Raw genomic sequence first — 19,619 nt, forward strand, 5'->3', positions numbered from 1 at the left:
CTATTCTGGAAATCGTTTTAGTTCTGACTTTTGAAGCTATTGCTTTTCTATCTTCCAGCCTTCGATGTCACTTTAGAGAAGTACGGTACCATTCTCATTCTAGATCTTGTGCATTCATTTTCTTTTCCTCTGGAAACTTTTAGGATCTTCTTTTTACCTCTAGTGTTCTGGAAATTCAGTGATACGCATTACTAACTGTATGTATTTTTAGTGAGCTGGGCCCTCAGTAGGACGTTTTAATGTAAAAAGTCACATACCTTAATTCTGGAAACCTGTCTTGTATTATCTGTTTGATAACTAATGCCCCTTTATATTTTCTCTGTTTGTTTTTTTTTTTTTTTCTTTTTTCTGGGCTTCTATATTGGTTGTAGGTGAAAAATCTTGGATTGATTCTCCAACTTTTTATGTTTTCTCATTTTCCATTTCTGTGCCTCTCTGCACTATTTCTTGGGAGATTTCCTCACATTTGTCTTTCAACACTTTCATATTTAATTATTTTTTTATTTCCACCATTGCACTCTTAATTTCTAAGAGCTCTTTCTTGTTTTCTGAATGCTCCTTTTTATATAATGCTATTTTTATGTTATGAATGCAGTATCTTTTGTCTTCAATATCCAATATCTCACATTGTTACTTCTGAGTTCCTTCTGGTTGTTTTGGTCATTTGTTTTGGAGGTCTTCTTTCCAGTTTTCTGTTATTCTCAACTGTCTGTTTCCTTTTTAACAAGGATCCCCTAAAAAAGCCGATTGCAGGCTTTCGGTGTATAGATCCAAGGGTAGTGAGAGCATCTCCTAGGCTGGTAACAACCTTAAGCTGACTGGACAGATATCCTGCCTTTTCACTGAGGTTCCTGAATGTGTCTATCCGCAGGTCTTGTGTTAGTTATCAACAAATTACCCAAAAGTTAGCAGCTTAAAATAACAAACATTTATTAATTTGTACATATTCTCAGTATCAAGAATGCAGCAGCAACTTAGCGGGGTGATTCTGCTTCCGGGTCCCAAGAAGTTGTAGTCAAGCTGTCAGCTGGGACAGCAGTCATCTTAAGGCTTGACTAGGTCAGCGAATTCATTCTTAAGTGCCCTTACGTGATTGTTGGCCATGTTTCACCACTTGGGTGTATCCATAAGTTTGCTTAGTGCATGGCAGCCTAATTCCCCCAGAGTGAATGATTCAAAAGAGAAAGGACGTGAGCATGCATCCTACAGAGAAGTGCAGTGCTATCAGCTAATCTCAGAAATGACATACTGATACTTCTTCCATACTTGCCTCATCACATAGACTAATTCTGGAACAGTGCGGGAAAGGACTACAGGAGTGTGAATCCCGGAAGTGGGGATCGTCGGCCATCTTGGAGGCAGGCTACGATGAATCTCTTCTAGTAGGATGAGGGGTAGGGAGGGATAGTCTCTGGAGCATCCAGGATGATGGAGGAAAATGGCGCAGAACCTAACTGGGCATTTTCTAGGTTTTCTCTTAATCCTCCTGCCATCGGCCCCACCCTGACCTTTAGAGTTGCCTGGTTCCCTCAATTCTAGAGCTTTGCTAGGTTTCTGCAGCCTCAATGGGCTTCCCCACCCATGCGGTACTTGAGCTTCAGCTTTTTGCCATCTGGTAAGATAATTACTGTGTCTCCACTTGCCATCTTCCAACATTTTGTTGGTATCAGTCACCTGCTGTCATTCATTCTACCTCCAGTTTTCTTTGTGTTTGTGGCCTTACATTGTCTTTACTACTTCAGTGTCTTTGTGATAAGGTTTTAGGATGGATGCATTTCTATATTTAGCCTATCATTAGAATGTATTTTATTTTTTCTGCTTGTATAATTCTAATGTATACCTTGATAAACAGTGCTACCTACGCAGTTTACGTGTAGAGGAAGAATTCAAGATGCTAATAGACTAATCAGCTTATCTTGTACAAAGCTTTTGAAGTGAGAATAGAATGGATTTTGTTTTCCATTGACATCCTTGATTTTGAGCTGCTTTAGGATGTAGGTTTACAAGGAAATAAGGGTAGATGGAAATGATCAGTAGTATAATGTCTAGAAAATTAGCTTAGAAATCCAAGGATTTTGATTTACCTTAGATTGCTCTTTAAAGTGCCAATCACAACAAGCGCTTGATAGCTTAACACATGCCACTTCATTAAAGATAATGTTTTAACTGCACATGTAACGTAAGTATATCTGTATTTATCTTCAGTTTTCAGTGTTTAAGCCTGCCTGTTCCTTTTAGTGTTCGGATCATGCAAAGAAAGCTATAAACAAGTTGGAAATATTTATTACAATACCTCAAGGTGAAACCACTAAAGTCCTTACATGGGTAATTTATCATACTACTAGATAAGCAGACACATGAGGAACTGTCCTGAACTCCCCGATGAAAGTACTTCCAAAATATAGCATTTCTAAAATTAGTAACGTTTACTTGTCTAGCATAAACAGGAGAGTAAGATATATTTAAGGTTTTACATTTTTTGCTGATTGCCCTAAAATCTAGGTAGTATTTCTATATCTGACTTTTGTGCATATACTGTCCCTAGCCAGGCATGCTAGTCTGTCACTTCTTGATTCCAATGTAAGTTTAGAACCAAATGTGCTTTCCCTGGGGTAGGTGACAGCTTCCCATCCAAGACCTCCCCATGCAGGCACAAAGCTGTATCCCAAGTCGTATTGTCTGTACTTCAAATGCCAATTCTTATTTACTTTCTATGGCCTTCCTTTGTTCATCTGTCTTCTTCTAGTATTCATAATTTATAGCTGTAGTTTAATTATTCAAAATAGTTATCTTTATATGCTTGAAACTGTGTTTTTTTTTTTCCCCATGCACTGCCTTGTGTATAAATGTCATTATCCCCATTGAGATTGTTTCATTTTCAGGAAGAGGGAATATATTCTCTTGCTCCTTTGTGTATCCTGCGGTGTAGTGCAGGGTTTCTCAGCCTGGGCAAAATTGGTATTTTGTACTGGATGCTTCTTCATTGTGGAGAGGCTGTCCTGTGCACTGTGCGTTGTAGGTTGTTTCCCAGTATCCTTGGCCTCTGCCCACTAATCCCAGTGGCACCCCCCTTGCCTACCACCACATCAGTGATATCAGAAACATCTCTAGTCATTGTCAAATGTCCCCTGGAGGGTGGGCAATTCCACTGATAGTGTAGGACTTACCTTGGGAAAGGACCTGAGATCAGTTGCCTAATACTGGAGGTGGGGACAGGGTAGGTTGAGACTATCCAGAAATCGAATCTTGTTGTAAGACCCAGGAATGCATAGAAATTGATGGGGCAAAAGAAAAATGTTCCCAACTGCTTCTTCAGAGGTGATTGACAGTGCTGTGCACCAGCATCCGCAGGTCCATGGTCAGCATCAGAGGTTGGAAACCATCTTAAATGAGCAACTGCCGAGGTGCCACACAGGACCAAGGGGCAGAGTTCTCACTGGGGTGTGTAAAGAGATATGACCTGTACTGTCCATGGTTCTACAGTCGGTGGAAGTAAGCAGTGGAACAATTTAGTTTGGGAACCAAGGTGTCACCCTACTGCGAAATCTGTAGACAGAGGGCATCTCATCTGTCTTTTTATCTTTCCATCCTTGTCTCTGTGTCTCTAGATTCACTTTGTCAACAGCCCAGCTGCAGACGTAGCTGTCTAAATTGTCCTGCTAACCAACTTCACTCCTGAAATTTGGAGAATTCTCAGGCAGGGCATCCTATCTTCATATTTGCATGCTGCTACTTTAAATTAAAGTACAAGTTGAGCTGTACACTACATAAAACTAGCTTCATTTGCATGCTGTCACTAATATCAACAGACTCCTTATGTCCTTTTCAAGTAAGTCTGTAAAAGCCAGAAATTTCCTGACAGCTGGACTTCCACCACAGCTGTTTTAACCTCTCTGCAGGTGCAAGTAGATTTCTGTCATTCTGCATTTGTGATTCTAATGTCTGACTGTCACACATACACTTATTGAAGTCTGCAGGGTAGAGCTACCTTCTTATCTATAGTTCTCAGGTACAGAGCATGAAGGGATAGTTGCAATGAAGTGAGTGATATCTAATTCACAACTGGGATGCCCCAGTTTGCAGACTGAAGAGAAGGTGCCTAAGTAATGTTATTCATCAACATTTACTCGTAGGGTGGATAAATAGTTTTTCCTATAAGGATACTTAGCATATTTTAACCAAATGTGCCCACGCTTATCTTGGAATTAAAAACATCACTTATTCAGCCGGTATTTACTGAGCATCTCCTCTGTGCCAAGCGCCATGCTAGCTGTGGAGGATACAGCAGAAACCAGGGCAGACACAGGCCCTGCTCTCATACTGCTTATTGTCTAGTGACAGAGGCAGACATTTAACAAGTATGTAACTACAAACGCTAAGAAGCGCTACAAAGGCCAGAGTATTCAGGGAATGCACTTTAATTAGAGAGTCAGAGAATACCTTTGTAAAGAGCTAGAATTTAAGCTGAGTACGTTTTAGGCAGAAGGAATGTTCTGTCTCGGGGCCTTTATGTATTTACTGTAGGCTGCAGAGGTCGCGTTCTCTATGTCCCATGGACAGTTACTTGTGTACATTTTAGCACCTCACATGATACTGACATGTTTCCGTGTCTTTCTCCTCAGCAAGATGCAAACCGAGTTCCTGACAGAGATGGACTGTGTCTTACGCATTTTAGTATGACCCAGCCTCGACTTTCAGAACTCAATAATGTTGAATACTGAGTTGAAAAATATTGAGGAAGTGAAGGCATGGAATGAATGAATGAATGAATGAATGAACAGATTGGAGGTGCCGGAAAGGATGCTTTTGTTGTCTGCTTTGTCCTCTGCATCCAGAGTTTCTCATTCCGGCTATTGGCAACCTCTTATTACGTGGTGGGTTTCTTACCTAGTCTGGAACAATTGGCCCTGTTTGACTTGTGCGCCCAGAATAGCACTCAGTAAGCAAGCGGTACATGAATGAGAGGATGGGTTTATTCTCCTGATTGCGAGCCATATAAGCTAACCCTGCTTGCTGACTTCTGAAACCCATAGTCTTGCCTGTTTGCCCAACGCATTTTTATACTCTGAGCCCTCCACTTCCCACAATGACATTTAAGTTAATTTATCTGGAAATGAAAAATTGGATTTATCTCTAAAATATGTCTCAAAACCGTGTCTTTGCCTAAACCAAGCCACCACCATCTCTCCCTAGCACAACTATAATAATCTCCATTTTCCACAAAACAGCTTAAATTATAACTTAAAATATGAAATGTAAATATAAATGTAGAAGTTAAACTATTTTATAAGTCAGGTTATGGTACTGAGAACTGTAATGGCTGAGAACTGTTTTGGCCTATTCTGATAGAGAAGGAAATTCAAACCCTGCCGACCTACGAGACCTACCTGTATTGACCCCTGCCTACCTCTGTGGGCTCATTTGATGCCCTTTTCCCTCTTGTTCTTCATTCTACAGCCACACTGGCCTCCACATGTGTTGTACACGTATCCAAATCTCATTCTCCAGATGAGAATCTTGCCCAGAGCAGGCACTCAGCAACTATTGGAGACACGAATGGTTAATTTAGTGTCCTGATTTTCAGACACTATTTAACCTATGGAATTATTCTTTTCCAAGGAAATTTTATGTATAAGTCTAACATATAAAGGAAATGAAAGCAGTGTTGCTCTAATTCCCATGGGAACAAGGAGTCCAGGAACCACCTCTGGCTGCTATCACTTCTATGGGCTGTGGTTTGCAGGGTATTGATCTCGTCCCATGGTGCCTACTTGTCTTCTGGGTTTATTGTCTCTGGCTTCTCTGAGTTTGGATCATGGTTCTTTTACGTGTGTAGAATGTGTTTTTGTGTAGCTGAACTCCTGACTGTCTCTCTTCTTAACTTACCTTCTTACATGGCCAAACACTCTACTCTTGAAAACTTAAAACAGTTCAGGTGAGGAAATGAGATGAATGTATGAAAGTTAAAACATATATATGAGTAACTTCCAAATGGTTCCCATAAGCATCATAACAGTCCAGAAAAGCAAGAATTTACTGGGGATTAGAGAGGTAGAGGAATAACTCATGGAGTGGTGGGACTTAAGATGGGGATAAGAAAATAGTTAGGAATAGAAATAAATAATCCAGATGGTCTCCTGTACATTATAGTCTGAACAAAAGCTCAAAGGGGGTGAAAAAGTTGTGATAATTGAGGGAGAGTCAGCATCAACGTCACTTATATTATGAAATAGACTTGAAAGTCCAGACGTCCCCAGTTGAGTGTGGTTTCAGTTACGATTTTTCCACTTTACTATGGTGGGAAAATGATATGCATTCAGTAGAAATGTAGTTTGAATTTTGATCTTTTCTCAGGTTAGCGATATGCGGTATGATACTCTCTCATGATGTTGGGCAGTGCCCACAAGCTACAGTTGCCAGTCAGGCATGAGATCGTGAAGGTAAACAACTGATACGCTGCAGTGTACTGTGTTGCCAGTGGGTGTTTTTGGTTTGTTTTTGTTTTGTTTTGTTTTTTTGATACTATGTTCTGAGCATGTTTAAGGTAGGCTAGGCTAAGCTACGATGTTCAGTAGATTAGGTATATTAAATGTGTTTTTGACTTACGATGTTTTCAACTTACTGTAGGTTTATCAGGATGTAACTCCCCTCCTAGGTCAAGGAGCATAACTATTTGATATCACATTGTAAAAGCATTGGGTGCCACACTATGGAGCTAGATTCAAAGGTGTAAATGAATGAGGGCCATAAAGGTATGCAAGGCAGTTGAAGGAATAGTAACTTTACATCTAAATGCATTTAGGAAACACCGTGTTTTAGGCAATATTCTAAGCACTTGGTACGAATTCCTTATCTTCACAATTCTTACAGATAAATGCCATCATTATTTTCATTTACAGAGGTGGAACCTGAGGTATAAAAAAATTAAGCTACTTGCTCAAAGTTCCACAAATTTCATAAGTGTGGCAGGCAGGGTTTGAGTCTATGTCTGTTTGTTAACGTTCGTGATAAAAGAAACCAGAGTAGGAAAAACAACTGGGCATTATATTACGTAATCAAAGTCAAGGAATGAGGAGGATCTAAACCTGGATTTATTTCTTTTGGCTAATCACAAAACAATATACTCTCTGGAAATCCCTGCTCTAAAAATAATGAAACCTAGAGTGGTATCAGTGGAAATGGAAAAAGGATCTGTTCAGAAGACATTAACCTCATTGTGGCGTGAGTAAATGGGAAAGTCCTTGGATGACTGTAAAGTTCTATATAAATGGACCTCTGCTTTTAGGGTCCACATGTGCAATTTTATTAATTTTTTCACAGATGTGCAGGCTCTAAGAGCCAAAATTCATGAGAGATGGATTTGTGAATCTTACAACACTTGATCACTTCACTGCAGGGCAAATATCGGTCTGAAGAACTGGGGTTGTTAGCCTGCTCAGGGAAGTCTACTCAGGAGACCAAATCATAGGGCAGAAGGCTACTCAGTGCAATAAGAATTAAAACAAAGGGAATTGATTATTCATAAGGCATATTTCCACTAAGCACGGGCAGTCTGATGAATTAATGACCCTTCTCTACCTGAAGATTTTTCTATCTAAATACCCATGATTATGTGTCTAGAAGCAGAGCATCCTGTTCTCCTCAGAGCTGTGTAAATATTCTGTGAATTCTTCCTCTCCAACCCCTAAGCCCCATTTTCCAATAGAGGGAAGTTGTATCTGGAAATCATCGTGGTATGGTGGAAGGGGCACAGGCTCGGGAGTTAGACAGACCTGGGTTCTAACTCCAGCTCTGCCACATATGACCTTTGGGATGTTTGCCACATTACGTATCTTCTCTGGGTTCCACGTCTGTCAAACAGGGTAATCACATCTACCTTTGCAGTGTTCATCACTGGGACGGAAAGTGTGTAATAGAGTGCCTGCCCTACAGGTATGCAGTATAAGGTTATAAATGCTTACAGTAGCTGGGTCAGTTCAGTAGCACAGACAGAACGTTACACACCCTCTAACAAATGAAATATCATGGTTAGTGTTACCATAAATATTATGTCCTGCCAGGAAAAAATATTATTGAATAAACTAACATTTTCTCTTTTTTAATTTTGGTCGTATTCTAGTCCTTGCTTCTGAAGATACATCTTGGTTATCCTACCATCACTTTCTTGGTCAAGGACATTTTGGCTCATCTGAGTTGTTTTTTATGATTTACAGAGTGACCATTCCCTGACCTCAGATTCCAACATCATCTTACCAGTGCCTCATATGCACTCATTGTTTTCCTCGTAGGTGAACATCCGCCCTAGCCCGGATCGCTGTCTTGAATAATCCCTCATCGTCTTTGTCTGGCTTTGCTTACTGGTCTCACCAGGGACTCTCGTGCTTGCTTAACCCCTCCACCCTATCATAACCCTGTCAATGATTTGTTTAATTCACTCATTTCTTCTTTACCTCAATTGCCTAAATGAAGTGGTCCTAGACTCTACTGAATTATCCTACGTACGTACTCTGTAAATCCTGGCCATGTCACCAGGTGACTAGCAGAAAGAGGACCATTGATAGAAACAGTGAGGTCAAAGGGCGAGCTGACCAGCGGACAAAGATAAATGTAATTTATAATATAATTATTAATAGTTTAAGCAGAGGTGATATTTAGGTGGTTCGAGATAAGTGACCAGAAATCTAGTTCGGAAATCTGCTTTTTCTGTAATAATGGAAGATAAAGTTCATTCTTCGGGTATGAATCCTTTCGATGTTTAGCGGGCATATGCTGTGGCTAAGTACCATGGTAAACACTGGTAGTGCAAAAATGTGTGACTTGGAATCCTTTAAGGCATTTACTCTCTGTAGTAATAAACAGGTGTGATACATCTGTGTACATATATTTGCTTATCCGTAGCCTAATTGCTTCAATTTAATATCCAGAATATGAAATGTTATTAAGTCTGGAAAGGACAGAAGTTAAGAGGACCAGCATTCTGAAACTTACTAGCCCTATGACTAAATCACCTATGCTGAGCCCATTTTCTCATTTATAAACTAGAAGCAATGGAAAACATTAAGTGTTTTCAACTGATCTCGTGGAGCAGCAAATGGTTATGCAAAGATTCCAGAACATTTGACTTTACGTGCTTTTGCAAAGTATAATAAAAATAACATGGGTACTTATAAAAATGCACTAAATGCCTAGAATTTGCCTCATCAGGAGAACTGCATGGAAACACTAAGTTAGTAATTAAATATTACAAAGTTGGTCAAAAGGTTACCAATTTGACTGAGCTGTATAACTAAAACATGCACTTTCAGATTAATAAAATATTGCTTTTTGTCTGTTTTACTTATTGTGTTTCATGCAATATTTTGCTTAGGAAATAAATTCTCCTATTAAAGAAGTTTTTTTCCATCACTAGCCCACACCTGCAACACTCACCTCAGTTCTGAGAAGCTAGGACTTTTAGGAATCATATAATAAAAGTGATTTTCACCTAAAATCATCAGAATGGATGGTTCTTTTTTATTTAGTAGCTTACTGAGATGTAATTCATAACATACAACTCATCCATTTAAAGTGTACAATTCAGGAAGGGCCTGGTCTCCTGGCTGGGCTAGAACAGCCAAAGATGGCAGCTGGGGTGGGCTGCCAGCCATGCTGAGTGGTACATGCCACAGGTGGCCTCAGCGCTGTGGAGGACACACACGTCGCTGTCCGCAGTTGCCCATAGGTGCCTGCGTGGTGTCAGGATCATGGCTGTTGGCGGACAAGAGTGAGAGGACTGGAGCACTGACCTAGGCCTAGACCTGGCACTGCTAGAGTTCTTGGAGTGCCTCCTCTCCAAGAAGCCATTCAGGTATGAAGCATCCACAAATGAATTGAAATGAAGAGTTGGGAATAACCCATCCAATTATTGATGGGATTCCTAATATGATACCACAGGCAGCTAGGATGACACATCAAAATAACAAGACAATATGGAGCAGCAGTAGGTCATAATTAAAAACAACAACAGACCCAGCTAAATATTCTTAAACCATCTATCTTTTTAAAAGTCAACATGGCAGGTGATAAATGGGGGAGAATAATCTTTCTGTCTCTTCCTACATTGACTGTCCTTATTCCATTGGTCTCTGTAGCAGGACTGTTGTACTCTGTCTCTGTGAAAGAAAACTTCCCACAGGGCCACGCCAGCACAACCAGCCTGTGCTATTACGGTCTGCTTTTACCCATTACCATACCAGTTTATGTGTTCTTCGAACTTTGGGATTGGGATGAACATTAAACTCTTCAGACATAATGCAACCAGAGCCACGATGGTGTATACATTAATGATATGTCTTGAGCATCTATCTCTGAAAGCTCAACTGCGTGGAAATACTAGACACCCACTTAATTTGCAGGAAGTATGCTTTGCCTTGCTTCTGTCAGAGGCTTAGGACTATGGGAGGCTGAGGTTGCAGAAGCTTCTCTTATTGTACTTTGTTTCTGCCCTTGTTTTCTGAAGGTTCAAATTTATCACTGCTGTTATCAGAAGAAACTAGTCAACAAAGTGTGTTGTTGGGAATTAACAACCCCAGCCATCATCTGGTGACTTTATTTCTTACCCCATTCATCTAAATGTTAATAATTTGAAATCTTATGTTTGTTTTAAAATCAAAGTCTTTGGTAATGTCACATGTTACTGATGACTGAAATAATTCCAAAGGAGCTGTGTTGGAGTGTTATAGAGAAATGCTTTTGAGATATAACTAGTGAGATATAAAACTGTACAATAAAATGGAAATTTCTTGGATTTGTAGAAAAGTGTACAATTCAGTGGTTTTTAGTGTAATCCCCCAAATCGCACAACTATCATCACAGCCAATTTTAGAATATTTTCACTATATCAAAATAAAACCCTGTACCCCTCAGCAGCACGTCCTAATCCCCACACTCCCCAGCCCAGCCTCCGGCTTAGGCAACCCTTATCTACTTTGTTTTTATAGATTTGGCTATTCTGGACATTTCATGTATTAATAAATGGACATATAGAGTAAGTGACTCTTGGTGACTTTTTTCAATGAGCATAATAGTTGTAGCAAGTATCAGTTCATCATTTATTTTTTAATAACATTCCAAATAATCCATTTGGTATTTATCCATTCACCAGTTTGTGGACATTTGGATTGTTCCACTCTTTGACTATTATGAATAGCACTGCTATAAACATTTATGTACAAGTTTTTGTTTGGACACATGTTTTTATTTCTTTGGGATTTATACCTAGGAGTAGAATTGCTGGGTCACATGTTAACTCTGTAGTTAACCATCTAAGGTCCTATCATGTTCTTTTCCATAGCTGCCATACCACTTTGCATTTCCACTAGCAATGTACATACAGAGTTCTAGTTTCTCCGCATCATCACGAACACTTGGTATCGTCTGCCTTTTTGATGCTAGTCATCCCAATGGGAGTGAAGTGGTACCACATTATGGTTTTGATTTGCATTTCCTTGAAGTTAGAATTTTTCTTAATGTTTATTGGGGTAACAATGGTTAGCAAAGTTATATAGGTTTCAAGTGTACAATTCTGTAATATATCATCTATATATCACATTGTGTGTTCACCACCCAGAGTCAGTTCTCCTTCCATCACCATGTATTTGATCTTGTTTACCCTCATCTACCCCCCCCCCACACCCCTTACCCTCTGGTAACCAGTAAACTATTGTTTGTGTCTATGAGTTTTTGTTTCTTTGTTTGTTTGTCTTGTTCCTTTGTTGCTTTCAGTTTTATATCCCACGTATCAATGAAATCATATGGTTCTCGACTTTTTCTGTCTGACTTATTTTGCTTAGCATAATAATCACAAGCTCCATCCACGTTGTCACAAATGGCATTATTTCATCTTTTAAATGACATACTTTTAAAGAATGACTGGGTCAAAGAGGAGCAATCAAAAGATACGTAGAAACAAATAAGAATGAAAATACATCCTACCAAAATTATTGGGTTGCAGCGAAAGCAGCAATAAGAGGGAAATTTATATCATTACAGGCCTATCTCAAGAAAGAAGAACAATCCCAGATAAACAACCTCATGTTATACCTTAAAGAACTAGAAAAAGAAGAACAAATGATACCCAAAGTCAGCAGAAGGAAGGAAATAATAAAAATCAGAGCAGAACTAAATGAAATAGAGAACAAAAAGACAATAGAAAAAATTAATGCAACAAAGAGCTTGTTCTTTGAAATGATTAATAAAATTGACAAACCCTTGCCTAGACTCACCAAGATAAAAAGAGAAAAGACACACATAACCAAAATCAAAAATCAAAGAGAGGAAGTTACCATGAATGCCACAGAAATACCAAGGACCATCCAAGAATACGATGAGGGACTATATACCACCAAATTCAATAACCTAGAAGAAATGGACAAGTGCTTAGAAATAGATAGAATGGCTCTTGAAAGACAAATGTCAGAGTGACAAAGACAAAAACAGCGAAAGCAGAGAAAGAAAAGGATATCAGGAGTGGGAATGTAGAAGTCAGAGTTGCTTAGAGAACTGGCCGAGAGATAGAGTGTGGTAGCAGGAGCCTATTTTTCATGGAGCCTATTTTTCTGGATTATGGCCATGCCACAGCCTCAATGGGGGTAAAGTTACAATCCTTCATGGAAAGACAGAATGTGTAGCTCATTGTCACACACTCAGTATTGCCATCATAACGCTGCTGCTTCAGTTTAATCAGAATGGTTGGGTCTGCTCAGTCCTCCTACCCACCCCCTTCCCAACTCTACATGCTGTGGCCATTTCCCCCACTCAGGCATTGACTTTGCATTTCCCTTCGCTTGGGATGACGTCCCCTATTTTCTCTATCTCTTCTAATCTCATTCTTAATACTGGGTGAAACCCAGCCCACCTGCTCACTGCAAACTTTTCTTACCACATGGGCAGCATTGACAGCACTTAGAACGTTTGTACCACTCCGCTTCATACTTAGTGATAAAATCGTCTTGCATCATTCGCTTTATTGTATGTGTGACTTCAAGTATCCCAGTGTGTTCCTTAAGGAGAAGGAATGGGATTATACTACTTGATATTGCCTATAAAACCAGAAACATAATAGGTGCTTAGTGCACATTCATTGAATTAAAATATTGTTCTTCTGTTTTCATTTAAACTCTTTGTAGAACTTTATAAATACAGACAGATTCTCACGGGCCTTAGGAAAAAAATATCCTTCTTATAAATTCATTAATAGCAAACAAGGAGAAGAGTATAAATTTTCAGATAAGATTGCAATTATAAGATTTCTTTAGGGAGCTGATAATTTATGAAGAATGTAGGGAATGCATCTATGCTTCTTATGTTCTATATATGAAATTATTTTTGAAACCTATGTCGGTGTGTTGTCAAAATCAGGTAAGTAATATTGACGTAAGGTGGCATTTCCCTCCAAATTTTAAAACCCTAGAGCCATGGGGGTGAGGCACTTCATTTAGGGATTCTATTGTTGAGTTGTCCTCAAGGTTAGTCTTTTGGAACATTGTACTCCACTTCTGTCCTTGAGCTCTCACTTCGAAATTAGAGATGGGCAAAGTCAAGCAAACAAGGCAAAGGTTAATACGGGCAGGCTAATAGGAAACAGATGGGAGTCGTCAGCTTGAAGCGAGGTCCCGCTTAGAGGCTTTCCCTTCAGAGACCAAGACTACCTGAACTGGAAATTTGACCAGGAAGGGACTCCATAAGTGACCTTGCCTCAGAGTGCCTCAGCTGAAAGGGTGACAGAGTTCAGTGAAAGGTGATGGGTGATAAAAAGGCAGAGAAATTACAATTACCTATGGGTTGCCTCAAAACTGCAAATTTCTGATATAACAAAGAAAGCAAATGTGAATGATTTCATGAATCCATGAAGATAGGTCTGCAACTGGAAAGGTATCCTGAAAAAGACTGACAGTAGGTCGATAGAAATGCATCCACACTGGCTGAATCCCAGTTTTAAAACTCTCCTGAGGGTTAGGAAACAGGTCATGAGTAGCTGGAATGTAGGATAAAATAATTATACTTTGTTATAAAACAGTAAAATTTATTGTAAATGGTAAGCAAATTATATATTGTAGATTTCCCTGATTCTGGGCAAACATTGTGGCCACAAGTTACTGTGCCTCACATTTTTGGGTTAACTCTTCAGCAGCTTCTTCGACTGCCTCTGGAAGTGGTCACTTTGGAAGGACTGACTACAAAGTGGAATCAAAATACATGAAATTGCTATGCAGCAAGTGGGAGGCAACATTTATTGAGCAACTGTTGTGTTGTAGGCATTTTGCTGGACACATACATTTACTCGCTCAGTCTCTTCAATGACCCTGTGCTTTTTCTTTTAATTCTAACTTTAAATATGAGGAAGCTGAGACTCGAAGAAGTTAAAGAACTTGACTTACTCAGACATCGAGTAAATGGTAGGAACGTGGGCAATTCGGGTCCTTTTGATTCTGTAGCAATGGAATGTGTTTTTCCTACACTTTACTATAGTTCAGGTGCATTGTTAGGCTGTCAAATTCTTCATACCAATCAAATGTCTCTGGCTTTTAGTAAGAGAAAATAAAATAACACAGAAAATACATTACATGAGAAGTTACTTTTTTCAAATAAATTCAATTTATAATGTTCTGTTTTTAGAAATTACCTACTTTTTATTGTTTAGATTTAACAGTATAAATAGATAATGTTAAAGCTAATGATTATATTCAGTTACATTAGTTATATTTTAAGTGATATTAGTGTGTCACAAAAAGTGGATACGTATTATATAGACTATCTAATATTACCTGCTCATATTGCTTTCAATATATAATTCTATTACTTTATTAAATAACCATGCCAGTATCTGCTCAAACCAATCCATGTTTAAATACAATATTTATGACTGAATTCTAACAGAGATCAGAATTTGCCAGCCAGCATTGAATGAGAAAATGCCTTCATTAAAAATTTCCTACAAATGATCTTTAGAAATGTGTTTTAAATTTCATTCTAGTGAAACCAACTTAGAGTAAATCTTAATGGGCTAGAACGAAATAGATTTGGGATTGATTTTTCCCCATAAAATATGCAAAGACCTATTTTTAAATAGATTTTTTTCCTCTACGAGATTGCTCCTTTTCTCTGTTTAACAATGAATTTGTCTAAAACATTTCTCTTTTTTTCAGATTTTACTTAGTTTACAGTAGAATTGATGCCTTACAATTGCCAAGGTGGATGGAAAAATACAGAGAAAGTTTAGATTCTAGACCATGTTAACTTTAAGCCAGTGCTTTGTCCATAGCTGTTCTCAAAAATTATGTGCAAGTTTTACTACGTTTAAAACTGTTTGAGGCTCAGTTCATTAGAATATTGTCATTTGTGAAGTGATCCAACCATGCTCAATTGTAACAAGCTAGAACACTCTTGTGTTCTCCCTTTTTACTTCCCACGTCCACCAGTCAGACTGTATACACCAGACAACATCTCTACAAGGCATCCCTCTCCAGTTTTCTCTTCTGCTTGCTTCTTGTTAGTTACAAAGATACATACTGTGCCAGGCACTAAGCTGGTTTCAACAGCTATTTATTTAGATTGTGTGAACTGGAGCTGAACTTGAACCCAATTAATAGCAACTGAACTTGAACAAACTGATACGAAATCATTACAGGCTCAGTTCCCTGGTCCATTATCCCTGAAGAGATCATCCGACAGCACTGCAGGTGCCTTTTCTATGCTAAACCTTGGTGCAGTGCCCAATCAGAAAGTGTCGGGGGGATTAGAAGTTCGGTTGCATCGGAGTTAGCTCATTACCACATTTGTGATAGCTTTCACAGTGAGGAGAGGTGGTGATCCCACTGGGCGGGATTGCAGAGAAGGCTTTGTTTCTGACACCATCTGGCACATGGTTGGCACTCATTAACACAGCACAATGTCGATTAAAATAATAATTGTCCATGGCAGCAATGCTGCTTAGACAGGTCCCCACCTTCGGCCTTCCCGCAAAGGAAGTGGTAGAAGGGGAAAGCTGAGGAGTTGCCTCTGGTATCTACTGTCACTGGGTTTTTCATCTTTCTTGCTGCCTACCCCTTGCCCCAAATCATCTATTTTTATTTTCATGTATTTATTTTTAGCAGCAATGTTTTTTGTTGTTGTTGTTTATTATTACTATTTTTTGGACTGGGATTACAATGAGCCTGATCCTGCTCTCATTTCCCGAGGACCCTCATTATGGTACTCCAACTGTACGGCTAGATGCCCTGTGCTGGACTGCAGCCAGGACAATTTTGAGAAAAGGCAAAATTCTATGCAGTGATATTTCTTCCACAACTTTAATTAAATATAATATAGGGTTTACAGCTTTCCCACTTTAAAAGATTCACTAGTGGATTCAACCATCGAGGTGCTTAGTAAGACTGCACTGTCCTTAAGAAAACAAATATAGATTGACATTAGCATATCCGGGACTTTGGCAGCACCTGCTTTGATTTGTGCACAGGAGTCTCCTTGGAAGGCTGCACTGGGCATGGGGACAGAGGTGCAGGTTTTCCAAGACAATGCTGGAGTTTGAATCTGACTTTGACTATATGCTAGGTAGATGTGTGGCTAGGAGCAAATCACTTCATGTTCTCTTGGTCTCCACTTCCGTAGCTATGTAATGGGGTAATAGTCATCCTCAAGCGTTACAATTGCTGTGAAGATTAGCAAGCACACAAAACACCTAGAATTGTGCCTGGCACTTGAGGAGCTCTTGATGAGGTTAGCTATGATCTTGTATGTATCACCATCATTTTCTGCAGGGGTTCAGGCTTCCCTGAGAATGTACTTCATCTCTATTTAATTTTCCCCCAATGATAGGACTTTACTAGCTGTGGTAATGGAGGTGGTGGTTAAGGGGTCATTTATCCTGCTATGTGGATCAACTCTTTCTGATAAGACTCTGTGATTTAATTCCTTGTCATGCTGGACCAAGGTGAGAGGAAACGATTTGGTATGGGTAATTTCCCTATAGACATGTAATACATTCACACCATGATAGTTAATGAAGCATATCATCTGTTTCTAGAGCAGATTACACATATCTCATACTACAGAAATTGTGTATTTCAGTGCTGTAGGTCGGTGTTATCGCTCACGATCACGTGGTTTTCTCTAGGTGTGGATCCAGGCACACCATATCCTCCAGCAACCTAATGATTTGTGTCCTGTGATGCTAAATGGAACCAGGGTTTTTTATTTTGTTTGCCATTTGACCTGTGGGAAAAGCCTTCAAGACACTGGCTTTCTACAGGAGTGTTAAAATATCGTTCATTCCACCAAGAGAAGATGACAGACATTTTAGATTCAGGAGAAAGATGAAATGCATGAAGTTTAACCAGCAGCACAGAAAAGGGCTGCATCTTTCTTTGTATTGTTGCTGTTTATCTTCTTCCCAGCAGTGGGATGTTGAGCTTCCCCAGGCTGTGATTCAGGTATTAATGCGGAGTTGAGGTCGGGCAGGAGTGTGTTCAGCCTGTGACACTTAGATAGCAAAGGCAAACTGCTCACAGCTATTAGTCAGGAGTCTGTCTGCCCGTGATTGCATGCCTGCGGCTCATCATCAGGGCGGTTCACAGCACCTGTTAGATGGGCTCGCCGTGGCTGTGCGGTCCTTTTGACAAAAATGTCAGCATTTCTCCTATAGATATGCCCATACGACGCATGCACAGTGCCCTTTAGTTGTGCTAAATAGCTGGCTGCTAACATCATGGGTAACTTTCATTATCATGGAGGAGTTGTCTCCTACTAGTCCCTTGAAGAATATATTAGAATAAATAAATGTTTTTCTTAATTGCTACTCGGGGACTGTTAACAGAATTTGTGCCACAGCGTTCTCTCGGGTTGTCTGGTTTCCCAATTCTCTGCCTGGGTTTAAGTACGTACACTTCGGAATCAGCAATGAGATGGCTTGTTTTTCTGTATCCATGGAGCTGGATCAGTGGTCTGGGTTTCTGTTGAGCAGACACGTAGAAAGCCAGGTCTCTTTGGGTTTAATACGAGCCTGGCTCTGAGGCCCAAGGGTGGCCGCTACTCCATGTCCCTAACCCCCCCCCCCACCCACCCTGACCCCACAGCACATGTATACTTTGTATCTGACCTTATTAGTTGAATCAGCACCCCTATTGCCTATCTGTCATTTAACTTTGTGCACCCTGGTTTAGTCCCACCTGTACTGTGTTTCCCCGAAAATAAGACCTAGCTGGACCATCAACTCTAATGCATCTTTTGGAGCAAAAATTAATTAATATAAGACCCAGTCTTATACACTATAAGGCCAGGTCTTAACATAATATAAGACCGGATCTTATATGTAATGTAAGATCCGGTCCTATATTAATTTTTGCTCCAAAAGATGCATTAGAGCTGATGGTCTGACTAGGTCTTATTTTGGGGGATACATGGTGTCCCTGCATGATTGCTCAACCTATACCTGTCCCAATTTTCTTGATTCTTTCCTTAATCTGAAAAACACTTACACAGTGCCCACAGTATGCCAGAGTCTGAACATACAGCAAGAAAAAGATCAATAAAATCTCTGCCCTCAGGAAGCTTTCATTCTGGCTGAGTCAAAAATTGTACATATAAACAGATGCACAGAGTATTTTTGATAGTAACATTGCAATGAAGAAAATTAAACAGGTTAAAGGAACAGAGACTAACTCTGAGAAAATTAGAGGAGATGGAAGGGCAAGCATTCGGAGCTGACGGATCAGCTGGTGCAAGGGCACTAGGGCGGTCTGGGCTCATTGGGAGGATGCAGGGCCGTAAAGGCGGCCAGGTGGCTGGGGGGTTGTGAGAAAGGGGTAGGGGAGTCTGGGGAGAGAGAAGGACAAGGCCAGAATACATAGTCTTGTAGTTCTTGCTAAAGAGTTGGTTTTATTCTCATGGAAATGGTCCGAAATGAGGATCTGAAGCAACAAAGTACTAAAATCGGATGCATTATGTCTGTTTCTGCCTCTTTGATTTAATCCTGGTCTCCAGTGCCAGAGTCCTAGCCACTATCTCAGCTTCTGCCTTACGTTTTTGGCGTTTCATTTTTAAGATGTTCACAAATATGTGTGTACTTGGTTTTCATTATTTTGCTGCATCTAAACTACACACCAGCTTTGCTTCCGGTATCAGCCTTCCTCCGCTATCCACCGTCATCCACCGTCACTCACAGCCCCCTTCTCCTGCAGGAGGCCCTCTGTACCTCGGACAGACAGAGGTAAGCCCTCCCGCTCTGTGGGCCTCTGTGCTTGGTCCCTGCCACTTGTTGCTTTTCCTATCTTGTCCTGTAAGGCTTTTTCTCCTATAGGCTGAGAGCTCTTCTAAGGTGTCCCCCTTGTCTTATTCACCTGAGTTTCCCCAAACTTCTACCTCGGTGCCTTGAAGAGAGTAGGTGGGTGGGTGGGTGGATGGATGGATGGATGGATATGTGAAGACCCACTAAGATGTCAAATCTCCCATGAAACGCTCTCCAACAGTTGCAATTACACTTCACCCTCTTGCTCCTACAGCACTTTGCAGTGACTGTGTGAATATCTTTAGTGACATTGTCTTATGCATTATTGTGTCAGTCTCTTCAAAGTTCTTTGAGGGTC

General features: G+C 40.0%; 1 protein-coding gene and 1 pseudogene across 2 annotated transcripts in view; both read left to right on the forward strand.

Annotated features, from left to right (window-relative positions):
- Positions 1-19,619, forward strand: part of PARD3B (par-3 family cell polarity regulator beta) — a 950,721-nt gene that overhangs the window by 404,586 nt on the left and 526,516 nt on the right. The window lies entirely within an intron of this gene.
- LOC109445083 (phosphatidylinositol N-acetylglucosaminyltransferase subunit Y-like) lies at positions 10,052-10,430 on the forward strand (annotated as a pseudogene).

Source organism: Rhinolophus sinicus, chromosome 17 (assembly GCF_057876585.1).
Source record: "Rhinolophus sinicus isolate RSI-liver-muscle chromosome 17, RSI-T2T, whole genome shotgun sequence".
Taxonomy (NCBI): Eukaryota; Metazoa; Chordata; class Mammalia; order Chiroptera; family Rhinolophidae; genus Rhinolophus; species Rhinolophus sinicus.